Raw genomic sequence first — 12,683 nt, forward strand, 5'->3', positions numbered from 1 at the left:
TCCTTTTCCTTCTCCTTGCCAATCCGGTTGCTCCCTGGGTTCTCCCTCCTTGGAGGACGTATTGTGGTAGAACACTCATAGTTATCATTTTAATAATTTGTAAGTGTAGAAAGTTCTGGGGCATCAAGTACATTCACAATGCTGGGTAATCGTCATCACTGGTATACCTAACCAACTTTATTCTTGAGTTTGTGGATAGCGTTTTCTCAGGACTGTTCGTTGAAAAGACATTTCTTTCTCCATCGACTGTTCTTGGCACCTTTGTTGAAAAATCAACTGACTATGTATGTGAGGGTTTATTTCTGGGCCCTCTGTTCTATTGCATTGAACTATTTGTCTGTCCTAATGCTAGTCACATATTTTTGTTTTGTTTTAAAATATATTTTTTATTGATTTCAGAGAGGAGGGGAGAGGGAGAGAGAGAAATACACATGATGAGAGAGAATCATTGATTGGCTGACTCCTGCCCGCCCTCTACTGGGGATGGAGCTGGCAACCCAGGCGTGTGCCCTTCACTGGAATCAAACCCGGGACCTTTCAGTCCCCAGGTGGACACTCTATCCACTGAGCTAGAGCTGTAACTAATGCTTTAATTGTTGTCATTTTGTACTACGTTTGTTGTTGTTAATCCTCCCCAAGGATGTTTTCTCTGTTGATTTTTAGAGAGTGGAAGGGAGGGAGTGAGGGAAAGAGAGAGAGGTATAAGTACAGAGAAAGAGGGATATAAGTAGAGAGAGATTGGCCTTATAGCTTTTGTGCCTTCATTTTCTTCATTACTGCCTTTTTCTATGTTTATTTGATTTTTGTAGGGAAATGTTTTAGTTCACTTGTCATACCCTTCTGTGTATTTTCTGTAGATACTTTCTTTGTGGTTGCCATGAGAATAACACTTAATAGCCCAAAGTTATAACATTCTAATAGAATTGATACCAACTTCAATACCATACAAAAACTCCTACTGTACAGCTCTGTCCTCTCTTCCCATTATTGATGTAATAAATTGCATCTTTAAACATTTGTGACCAATAATATAGATTAATATTTTTATGCATTTCTCTTTTAAGTCATGAAGAAAATAAAAAGTGGACCTACAAGTCATAATTAAAGTAATGCTTGTGGCGAAACCCATTTGGCTCAGTGGATAGAGCATCAGCCTTCGTGTGTGTGTTTGTTTTTTTTTTGTTTTGAAAAAAAATATATTTTATTGATTTTTTACAGAGAGGAAGAGAGAGGGATAGAGAGAAATATCAATTAGCTGCTTCTTGCACACCCCCTACTGGGGATGTGCCCACAACCACGGAATGGAAACCGGGACTTTTCAGTCCGCAGGCAGAGGCTCTATCCACTGAGCCAAACCGGTTTCGGCAGAGCCTTCGGACTAAAAGGTCCCAGGTTCGATTCTGGTCAAGGGCATGTACCTTATTTGCGGGCACATCCCCAGTGGGAGGCGTGCAGGAGGTAGCTGGTCGATGTTTGTAACTATCTCTCTTCCTCTCTGTAAAAAATCAATAAAATATATTCAAAAAAATAAAGTAAGGGGGGGGCATGGTAAGATATGTACACAGGTAATAATTTAATAAAATTTTTTAAAAAATAAAATAAAATGAATAAATCCGACTTAAAAAAAAAAGCAATACTTGCTTTTATAATTGTCCATGTATTGACACTGAAAGGAGATACTTATATTCTCATATGGCTTCTAATTACTGTCAAGTGTTTTTTTAGGTCAACCTGAAGCCTTCCCCTTTGCATTCTTGAAGGGCAGGTTCAGTGGTAACTAACAGTAACAAACTCCCTTGCCTTTTTTTAAAATTAGGGAATTTGTTAATTTCTCCCTCATTTTATTGATTTTCAGAGAGAGGAAGGAAGGGAAATGGGGAGAGAAAGAGCGAAATATCAATGATGTGGATCATCTATCGGCTGCCCACACCAGCGATCCAGAGATCCAGCCCACATCCTGGACATGTGACCTGGAATCAAACTGTGACCTGGTTTATGGGTCAACATTCAACCACTAAGCCACACCAATGGGACTCTCCCTTATTTTTGAAAAACAGTTTTGCTAGATATAGAATTATTTGTCAACACTTTTTTCTTTTCTTTCAGCACTTGGAATATTATCAACCCACTACTTTCTGGCTTCTAAGGTTTAGGATGAAAAATTGGCTGTTTATCTTATGGATGGTCCTTTGTATTTCTTTCTTGCTACTTTCAAGATTTTTTTCTTTGGCTTGCTACAGTTTGATAATTATTCTTCCTCCTCTTTCTCTCTTCTGCTGGGATTCCCACAGGGGTATTTTGTTTCTCTTGACAGTGCCCAATAGATCCCTATGCCTCTATTCATTTTTCTTTCTTTTTTTCTTTTTCTGTTCCTCAGATGGAGTAGGAAGTGCAAGGAACTCATCTCTCTACCTAGATAATAATTGTCCTGGCAGAATCTCAAGTAGCTATTTTTGGAATTCTGGAGTCTATTTGAAAACGTGCATTTTACAGGGGAAAGCTTGGTTGGTAAATTGAGCTTTATTTCAGTGTCAGCCTTCAGTGTGATAACACCTAACCATCTCCTACCCGTTCAGCTTGTGGCAGGCAGTCATCTTTATATTCAAGTGTGCTTGCTGGAGCCAGCATAGGAAATCAAAACCTTGTTCTCCAAATACTTGGGTTCTGTATTATATGACATATAACTTATGGTATGTGCTAGTTCAAAATGTTTGACTTTAATCCATTGAAACTGGAAGCTATGTCTCAAGGAAATAGAAGGTCTAGAGCAAGCATGTCAAACACAACGAATATTTTTGCGGTCCAGCTAATATAATTGTATGTAAGAAATGATTTAATAAAAATTTTGTTACTTAATTTTTACAATATCCTGTAAATATTGTACATAACTATTAATAATGAACAAAATGTTCCCTAAAGGCCGAAACTGGTTTGGCTCCGTGGATAGAGCATTGGCCTGCGGTTCCATTCCGGTCAAGGGCATGTACCTTGGTTGAGGACATATCCCCAGTAGGGGGTGTGCAAGAGGCAGCTGATCGATGATTCTCTCTCATAGATGTCTCTAACTCTATCCCTCTCTCTTCCTCTCTGTAAAAAATCAATAAAATATATTTTTTTTAAAAGTTCACTAATGACTGATTACTGTAACCATGTTACACATATTTCCCTACTTGCCTTATTTGCAGGCGCATCATTTATCTCCACTAATATTAGCAGCGAATATTTTAGCAGCCAATTGTCACGTCATTAGTCTTGTACTGGCTTCTTTGGTGCGCACACCACCAAATAATTTCACTTTTGGAGAACAAGAAAAATAGGTTTATTTGTGTTGTGCTTATTTGTGCAGTTATTCAGTCTCTGGTAAGTTAATGTTCAAGAAAAAATACTAAATTTTATTAAAATGTTCTATTATTTTATGTTAATGATTACTCATTTATTTCAGCCCTTTGTATTCAGCATGACTATCAAAATAAACCTACGTTTCTATGAAAATTGAAGCTTTTGTTTTTTTGCAGCCCACATAAACTTAAACCTTGTTTATATGGCCCATGTTAGCCTTTGAGTTAGACATGCTTGGGAGAGGGACAAATTCAATGACCTTGAGGAAGCAACTATTTGGATTCAGAAGGTTCTTAAAGTGGTCTAATTTCTTTAATAAATCAATGTCTTTACATTTTTTCCTTAAGTGCTAGATTAAAAAATACTTGGGGACACTACTAGATGCAATACGTGGCCCTAGATTTGATACTAACTAGGGAAAACTAGCTCTTAAAAAATGTATTGCAGGTAACAGCAAATTTGATTATAGTTAGGTATTAAATTAAGATTTACTGAAATATTACTGATTTGGGAAAGCCAACAGGAAAAACATTGTTAGGTTGATATAAAATTTGAATATGATCTAGGAATTATATGAGAGGAAAGTTGAAATAATGTATATGTTGTTTGTTAAATAAAGTAGGTTTCTAGCCAAGCCGGTTTGGCTCAGTGGATAGAGCTGCCAGCCTGCTGACTGAAGGGTCCCAGGTTTGATTCCTGTCAAGGGCATGTACCTTGGTTGCGGGCACACCACCAGTAGGGGGTGTGCAGGAGGCAGTTGGTCGATGTTTCTCTCATTGATGTTTCTAGCTCTCTATCCCTCTCCCTTCCTCTCTGTAATAAATCAATAAAATATATTTAAATAATTAAAAAAAGATTTCTATACTGTTTCCTCATTTTGAAAAACAATTATGATGACACTGAAGGATGTATAAAAGTATTAACATTGGTTGTGGGAATGTGATATTTTTATTTGTTATTTTAGCTTGTGTATATTTTTCTCTAAGATATACTATTCTGTAATAAAGTTTTGTTTCAAAATTTTCTCTTAAGGTTTACATATATGTTGGGGTGTACATGAGTCAAGAAATACATGTATGGTCACCAAAAGAAATACATGTATGTTGTCAGGAATTCAGGGCATTTTACTTTTTTCCTAATACTGTATGTTTTAAATGGGTATTATTACTTTATAAGTGTATAAGGAGAAAAGGAACAAAACTATTTCTGGAGGGAGTTTAACGAGACTATTGTGACAGACAAGTCACAAAGAGTACTTAACAACACAGCTTTTCTCTGGTTGACTTAGATTCAATATCCATAGGAAAACATTGGGAATGAGTCATTCACCAGGAAAAGAGCATATGCTATTGGAATTAAAAAAAAAAAAAGTAAGAGTTTGTAGCATTATTTTATAAATTATCAAGACTGAAATAGCACCTTTAATAATCATTGTGTTTTTTCCAACTACATTGTAAATTTATTCAGGACAGGGACTTTAAAATGCGTTACATTGTCGTTACTCTATATACTACTTTTGGACAATTTTCAAATAAAATTCCAGCTGCGTTTTTTAGTAACACTGAAACAACCTTGTTCATTTCTGTGCTACTTTGTGTGTCTCTTAATAATCTTACGGCCTTGGACAGTCAGAAGTTTTACTTCTAGACTGAATTCTGTAACTTAGGTTGGGCTCCTCTGTAAAACGAGAAAAGTCAGATTCTCACATGTTTGTAGTAAAGCCAAATAAGATATCCTGCACCCATCACTATCCTTGGCACCTTTGTGCCTTATCAATAAAGGCCAGGTGAGTTCACTAACACTGTCAAGCACCGCTTTTGAAAAAGTATTCAACGTGAAAGGTGAACAGAAGACTCCCTGGTCTAAAGGTACTACCCAGCCTGCTTCCTCTCACTCTCCCTCCTAATTTCTTAGTCCCGTCCTGCGTTCAGTCCCTGCTGCAGCCGAACACCCACTACCTGTCCAAGCCCAGCCAGTGGCTGCTGGTCTCCAGCGCAGACTCCGCGCACGCGCAGACTCTCGGGGCGGGCCGAAAGCCCAGGTGGGGCGTCGAGGAGAGGAAGTACGCCCTCGCCGCTTGTTGTTGGACCAATGGGGCGGCGCGGCTCAGCCGCGGACCAATGACACGGGGCGGGAGGCGGGCAGAGAGCGGAAAAAGCCGCTCTCACGTGAATAGGGGGCGGGGAAGACGGGGGCTGGGCAGCTAGGGAGGCCCAGGCGACGAAGCCTCCGGGACGGCGAAGGGCCGGCGGTGGAGGAGGAGACGGCGGGTCGGGTAGGGCCGCGTTTCCCCTCCCCTTCCTCCCTCTACCAAGCCAGGGGGTCTCCTCTGCTAGGAGCCCACCCGCGTTCCCATCCCGCGGGCCTGGGCTGGCGGCGAGCCTGCGTTCAGCTCCCTGGAGGAGCGGTGTTGTGAGGGGAGCTGTGATTGGGGGGAGGGGAGGCTGCGGCGGAGGGGAGAGGGCGCATGCGCAAGTGGGAACGCTCGCGGAGCCCCTGCCCGAACCGGTTCCCCCTGTCTTGGGTGGGTGTCTGTCTCCAGAGCCTTCAACTTGTGGCCGTCCCTCTGGGCCCCGAGCAAAGCCGGTTTGGCTTTTGACTTGAATGTTTCGGGCCAGGTCCTGTGTGGGAATCTGGCCTTTCCTCCGCCTCAGTTTCTCCCTGTTGCCCCCAGGGCCCGTCTCTGAGTGAGGCTGGCCTCGGCCCCGGCCAGTCTTCCTGGGCTGCGACTAATCGGAAAGACTTGCTGCCTTTTGGTCTGGATCTGCCATCTCGTGTTGGCCTCACAGTCTCATTTTCCCCGCCTAAACTTGAAGTGTCTGCGGCATCCCATTGCCCCATCTTCTTTAAATCTCTGCTCCCAGTACTTCCTTGCTGTCTCTTGATTCTCAGCAAACTTGGGGGTTTTAGGTGTTAAGTCAGAAAATAATCAGCCTCCCAAGTATTCGCTGTCCATTGCCCGGTAGTACTTTGGTCAGTATCCTTCAGCCTGTTACCATCTGCACCTGCTTTTGCAAGCATTTCCATGCTAGGGTTACTCAGAGGTTCTTTTATATTGGAAGCAAAAATAATCATGATACTTATGATCCTCACACTACTAGTTCTCCGTTAGTTCAAAACCCTGTTCCAATGTGAGATATTTTAGCTTTTGCTATTTTTTATCAATGGGGGGGGGGGGGAAACAAAACACAAAACACTGCCAGGGACAGGTTTCATAATTATTTTGTTATTTTCACTCTAATAAACACCTGTATTCACATATGTGTAACTGGAGTAGTAAGTCCAAAGCGCGGGCGGGCGTGTGTGTGTGTGTGTGTGTGTGTGTGTGTGTGTGTTTCCAGCTGCTTTGTTTATTTAGGAAGTAAAAAACAATGGAGGGTGACTTGAACTGTGTCACATTAAACTGATGTTTGCAAAGTAGTTGAAGAAAAGCTTAGTTGCCAAGGAAGTGCACATTTAACTTAAAAAAAAAAAAGGACCTGTTGGTTGAGAGTGCTGTTTTATATATTTTGAAGGCTTTTAAGTAGTGTTTACTAAGGGAGAGAATTCTTTGTAGAACTCAGTTTGCTTTAGTAAAATTTTCATCTATGATTGCTTTGTACAGCTGACATTTAAAATTTGTAAGTAGCTTTAATAGGATTTATCAACTCAGGTTTGTAATTGAACTGTTGTTATTTTTGGTTCATTTCCTTTTTGTTGTTTTAGTTTTATAATTCAGTTTACAGTTAATTTACTCGTTGGTGTTAAGGTATGTATTTGCGTGGATAGTTAACCTATAACTATGTACACATTTTTGGTATTTTTGGCATGGTGTTCTATTAGCAGTTTACAGGTGCTTAATCTGAATTAAGAGGTAATTTAGTGATACTGTAAAAGTGAAGACACCTGCTTCTTATCTTTTCTACTGCACATTGAAAGAAGTGTATTCTGCATGTTATTTACATGAGGGCGACATGATTTCCCACAAAAATATATCAACTTTATAGCCCAGATTCTTTAAAGAAGTCATTGTTTTTTATTGAGTATATTTCCAGCTAGACTTGGCAGCTCAGATTGTTTTAAAGAAGTCATTGTCTTTTCTTGAGAATGTGTCCAGCTAAAATAAAGCCTACTTTGAAGGTCTCATCATTTCAGAGTAATTGTTTTAACAAGTGACCTTTGACTGAAGGCTTCAGAAAATTATTCATTTAAATTGGTGCTACTGTTGAGTGTGCTGAGGTTTTGACATAGGCTGCCTATTATATTATCTGTGTAATTTTCATTATAATCCGATATCATTAACCATTTCAAGCATGTGGAATAAATGAATAAAACTCATATCTTTCTTGGTGATAGAGCTCAAATATTAAAGAAATACTAATTTAATCAACATAGATAACCAACAGTTGGGCATGACATTTGGGTGCTTTGTATGTAATTGCCTTGTTTTGTTTTCCACAGTTAGGTCCCAAAGAAAGTCCAAGGCTAAAATAGTCATGCCCATTGGTATATATGAAAAAAAACAGTGTTTCAATTTAACAGCTGTTTCATTTTGCAATAATTTGGTCACCTTGTTCTGTCCCTTCTGCCCCCTTGTTTTCTGATCAACCTCGGATCATTATTCTTTAGAAAACTTGTAAGTCAAAACAATATTAGATAGACATTTAAACTTATATTGTAACCTCTTTTGTTGACCCTAACAGCTGTTTCTCTTTGTGTGCAAAGACTGTCTGACCAAATATGGCAGTTTGCAAGTCATTAACACTTCAGTTTATAGAATTTAGCTTGGTAAGTTTTTCTCTTTCCAAAGCAACTGTAATACTTTGAGTTAGTCAACAGTGAGAATTTCTTGAAGATGATTCTTTATATCATAGTAGAGTTCTATAAGGTCTAAGCTCTTCCTACCCCAATCCCTTTTTCTATGGATCATTAAATAGTAAAAGTTAAACTTGTTTTCAAGTTCATGCATGACGTTAAATAGTGTATATTATCTTGGCCTTAAAATGTGAAGGAGGCCCTAACTGGTTTGGCTCAGTGGATAGAGCGTAGGCCTGCAGACTGAAGGGTCCCAGGGTCGATTCAGGTCAAGGGCATGTACCTTGGTTATGACCCATCCCCAGTAGGGGGTGTGCAGGAGACAGCTGATCGATGTTCCTCTCTCATGATGTTTCTAACACTATCTCTTTCCCTTCCTCTCTGTAAAAATAAAAATATATTTTTAAAAATGTGAAGGAGTATATCTTAACTATATGGTTATGCTATTCTATTTGGAGGTTTGCAGTAAAAGTTAATGCATGTGTATGTATCTCCAGTTAAGGTTGCATTAGCTTTTAGGTTCTGAATCACTACTCTCTGGTGTCTGTTCATCTTTGTGGTAATTTTTCTCCATACAAAAATCTGACATTTCTTAATATACTTAATATAGCAAGTTAGTTCACATGGTAACTTTAACAAAAAGTTATTTCTTAAAGCATAACAATAATTTAACTATTTTTGAAACTTCTTTTTCCCATTTCCCATTATTTACACATTTCTGTAATTATAAACATCAACTTATGGTTATAATTTTCCATTTTCTGAGGATGACCTTTATAACAGGGAAAGAAACTGATATGCAGAATCTTTCTTAGGGGACATATTATAAATATCATCAGGGGTATTAGAAACAGCATTTAAGGCTAAATTGGATTGACTCTTGGGTATTTCTGTAATACTACTGTAGAAAAGAGCCTTGAGTTAATAATTTTATATTTTTACTGTATAGGCAATAAACTATATGCCCTTGAAGTATGCCGATAAATGGATTCTGGCAATGTAAGAGTAGGAACATGTCACATAAATCCCTTTGCTGTGATACACGATTGTCTATGAATAGACCTCTGATATATCTGTAGAAGAGAAATGGTTATGGTTCTATCTTTATTGTACTTAACTGTTCAGTTCTCTGTGAATGGAAGAAAAGGGTGATTTCTGTCTAGAATTATTCCCTAGCAAAAAGTTTTATTTTTGCTTTTGATTGTGAGAAAAGATATTTTCAGATAGTTTTAAAAACACCTGTGGAACTTGAATATTTATTAAAATTTTTAATCTTATGCAGTGCTGATAATGAAGATACTCAAAAAATGTTTATTGATTGCCCACACTTGTCAAATGTTCCACTATCCTTGTGTAACTGTGGACCAGGGTCTTCTTTTATCAGAAAGTGCATGAAACATGTGTCTTTTGCCAAACATTTGTGGTTTGCCTATACACATTCCCCTAAAAATCAGAGGTCATAGAAAGGAGAAACCATAATTACTGCATATATCTTAGGCTTTGGTTATCTATCAAATGGTTTGCCTGCATGGCATTAAATTCACATAGTTTAAGGAGAAATGAGTAATATAAATGTTTCAGATTTGAGTGTTGACAGGTTGAAATTCTAAATGGGATAGATTCATTTTCTGCACTATAGATGAGAAGAAAATATATGATTAACTTCCTAAAAGGAAGAAAAGTTCTTAAATGATTCTGTGTTGCTCAAAAATACTCACATTTTTATATTTATAAAATTAATTAGATTATGCTTTAGAAATTTGTTCCAGAATAAGTAAAGACAAGGTTACCTTAAAAAAAAAAAAAAAAAATCTAGCCAAACCCGGTTTGGCTCAGCGGTAGAGCATCAGTCTGCGGGCTGAAGGGTCCCAGGTTCAATTCCGGTCAGGGGCTTGTACATTGGTTGCGGGCATAAACCCGGTAGGGGATGTGCAAGAGGCAGCTGGTCGATGTTTCTCTCTCATTGATGTTTCTAGCTCTCGTTCTCTCTCCCTTCCTCTCTGTAAGAAAATCAATAATATATATATTTTTTTAAAAAATCTGTTTTAGCAAGGTCAGAAATTCAATCTGACCTTGTAAATGAGTAGTACAATAATATTAAGCTGACTTTTCCGGTGTTCCCAGAGATAGCTGTCTGTTGTGGAAATGCCATCCAAAATTAAATATTTCATTTCAGAGCTGTTGTGTTGAAGTGAAGCATACCTAGTGTTCTGCGGGGAAAAGTTCTGTTTCCTGAAGTAGCCACAGGAACATGGGTGAAACCACTTATATGGGTTAGTTTTTTCATGTATCAACAAATTGCACTTAAGAGTGTTAAATGAGCTTTAGGTGATGTTCATCCCCTGACCTTACATCTTCTATCTTTCACTAGAGGTATCAATATATAGAGAGGAGAGGGTGAACTTTAGAATAAAAATTATTTAGATTTCCCAAGTCTGCCAGTTACTGAATATATAACTAAAGATAACCTACTTAATGACTCTGAGACTCAGTTTCTCCACTTGTAAAAATGGAACTAATCTTACATCAAGGATTAGGACTTGAAAGCACCTGGCATCCCTGCTCCTTTCCTGGATACTCTCACTCACAAAGTAAGAGAAAGGGTTAAGTTCCCTCATTTTACATACGATAAAACTGAAGCTGTAATATCATTTATTGTATATCAAAAAGGACTGAGAAATTCAACTCTCAGTTGTTGTTTTTTTAAACATACCAGACTGTTGACTTTTAAAAGTCTTAATGAAACTTGATTATTCATGAGAAAGTGAGAAATAACTCTGAAAACATTGGCTGTCTTCTTTAGGCACTTGACTAATTTTGTGAGTTTTAGTCTAAAAATCCTATTAAATTACCACCAGTCTTTTAAAAACTTTTATTGAGCAATGAATGGATAAACAAAATGTGGCACTTACATACATTGGAATGTTATTGAACCTTAAAGGAAATTCTGACACAGGCTACAACATAGATGAACTTTGAAGTAATATAAGCCAGCTATAAAAAGACAAATATTGGTATGATTCCACTACTTATATGAGGTCCCTGGAGTAGTAAAATTCATAGAGATAGAAAGTAGAATATTGGTTGCCTGTGGGAATGGGAGTTATTGTTTAGTGAGTGTTATTGTTTAGTAGGTATTATTTCAGCTAAAGAAGGTGAAAAAGTTATAGCAATGGACTGTGGAGCTGGTTACACAACAATGTGAATGTACTTAATACCACAGAACTGTACATTTAAATATGGCTAAAATGGTAAAGATTATGTTATGTATATTTAACCACAATTTTAGATTAAAATTTTTAAAATCTTTAAAAAATTAAAAATCTTACAAATTCCTATAATCTTAAGGTGTCTTTCTTTTTTTAGTTCATCTGAAATTGAACTAAAAGAGTAACTTTATAGTTTAAGGAATTGTCACAGGCATTATAGGTTAAAATTTGTCTGACTTTTAGACAAAGTGGTTTATCTTGCCTAAGTGTTGTAGGCCCAAAATTAATAGGTTTTTTCTTTTGTTTTTACTTTTTTAAGCTAAGCTAAAATTATTCAGAAAGCTTACATTAATATGATTCTTAAATAATTACTTTAGTCCTCAAATTCAGAGTCAGACTTAAAGACACACCTATTGTTTAACTAATTGTATAGTAATGGAAAGGAATTTTTTATTTTATAAATAAATAAGGGATTTTTTTTTGTTTTGTTTTCTTAGATTTCCCATCCTTCCCAGGGATAGGCTGTAAGAAATTTATGTGAAAACTAATTCAGGGAAATAAACTTCAGAGTCAGAAAAAAGAAAAAAAGAAGAAAAAAAAAAAGGCTGAGATTAACATGGCGCAGTTTTTAAAAATACCCTATCTTCTCTTGCACTCTGCTTGATTAATTTTAAAGGGCTACAAACCCATAGGAATTGGCCTGCTATAGCATCCTTGAAATTTGATTCCTTTGCTATTTGCTATCTTGTTCTTTTTCTGAGCAGAGAATAATCTTATCAGATCTGTGTTTTAGAAGGATGCAACTAGGAGCAGCATAAGAGGATGTATTGGAATGGGGAGATAATGGAGACAGGAATACCACAGAGAGAGATGCATTTCAGAAAAAAAACAAAAAACAGTGGTACCAAGATACCAGGGTTTGGATCAAGTTTCATAATTTTCTCTGTGAACTTAAGCAAATTATTGAACCAATCTAGTCCTAGTTTGTCTGTCGTATGAAGTTAATACCTATTTGGCAAGGTTAGTATAAAGATTAGCATTCATGCATGTAAAGCTTCTTAGTACCATATTCGGTAAAATATCGGAACTCTTTAGATTTAGCAAGGTGATTTAAGTATTCCCCTTAAGATTCCCTAAAACTGCATTCATTTGCTCACTGGTTGATCCATAAAAATGATGGGCATTGGGAAGGAAGTGATAAGAGTATTTTGGTCCAAAGGGAATCCAAGATATGTTTTGTGACTCAGTATTGTTTAACTAGTTTGGCTCTGAAAGTTGGCGACCTGTCAAAGGGTCAGGCACACTCAGGGTGGCCCTTTTTGAGTCTCTTCATTCCTATCA

The 12,683-nt window shown here is 37.5% G+C and overlaps 1 protein-coding gene across 6 annotated transcripts in view; it reads left to right on the plus strand.

Moving 5' to 3' along the window:
• The first annotated feature begins 5,519 nt into the window (after positions 1-5,519).
• Positions 5,520-12,683, plus strand: part of RABGAP1 (RAB GTPase activating protein 1) — a 110,443-nt gene continuing 103,279 nt past the window's right edge. For 2 of the 6 annotated variants that reach the window (XM_045572045.1, XM_045572047.1), the window contains exon 1: positions 8,022-8,106. The gene's annotated coding sequence lies outside the window, so the exon portion shown is untranslated. Of the gene's footprint in view, positions 5,615-6,013; positions 6,313-8,021; positions 8,107-12,683 lie in introns of those variants that run through there. The other 4 variants (XM_036411869.2, XM_045572046.1, XM_045572048.1 and 1 more) reach the window with 4 other exon arrangements.

The sequence above is a fragment of the Pipistrellus kuhlii genome, unplaced genomic scaffold (assembly GCF_014108245.1).
Source record: "Pipistrellus kuhlii isolate mPipKuh1 unplaced genomic scaffold, mPipKuh1.p scaffold_m20_p_43, whole genome shotgun sequence".
NCBI lineage: Eukaryota > Metazoa > Chordata > Mammalia > Chiroptera > Vespertilionidae > Pipistrellus > Pipistrellus kuhlii.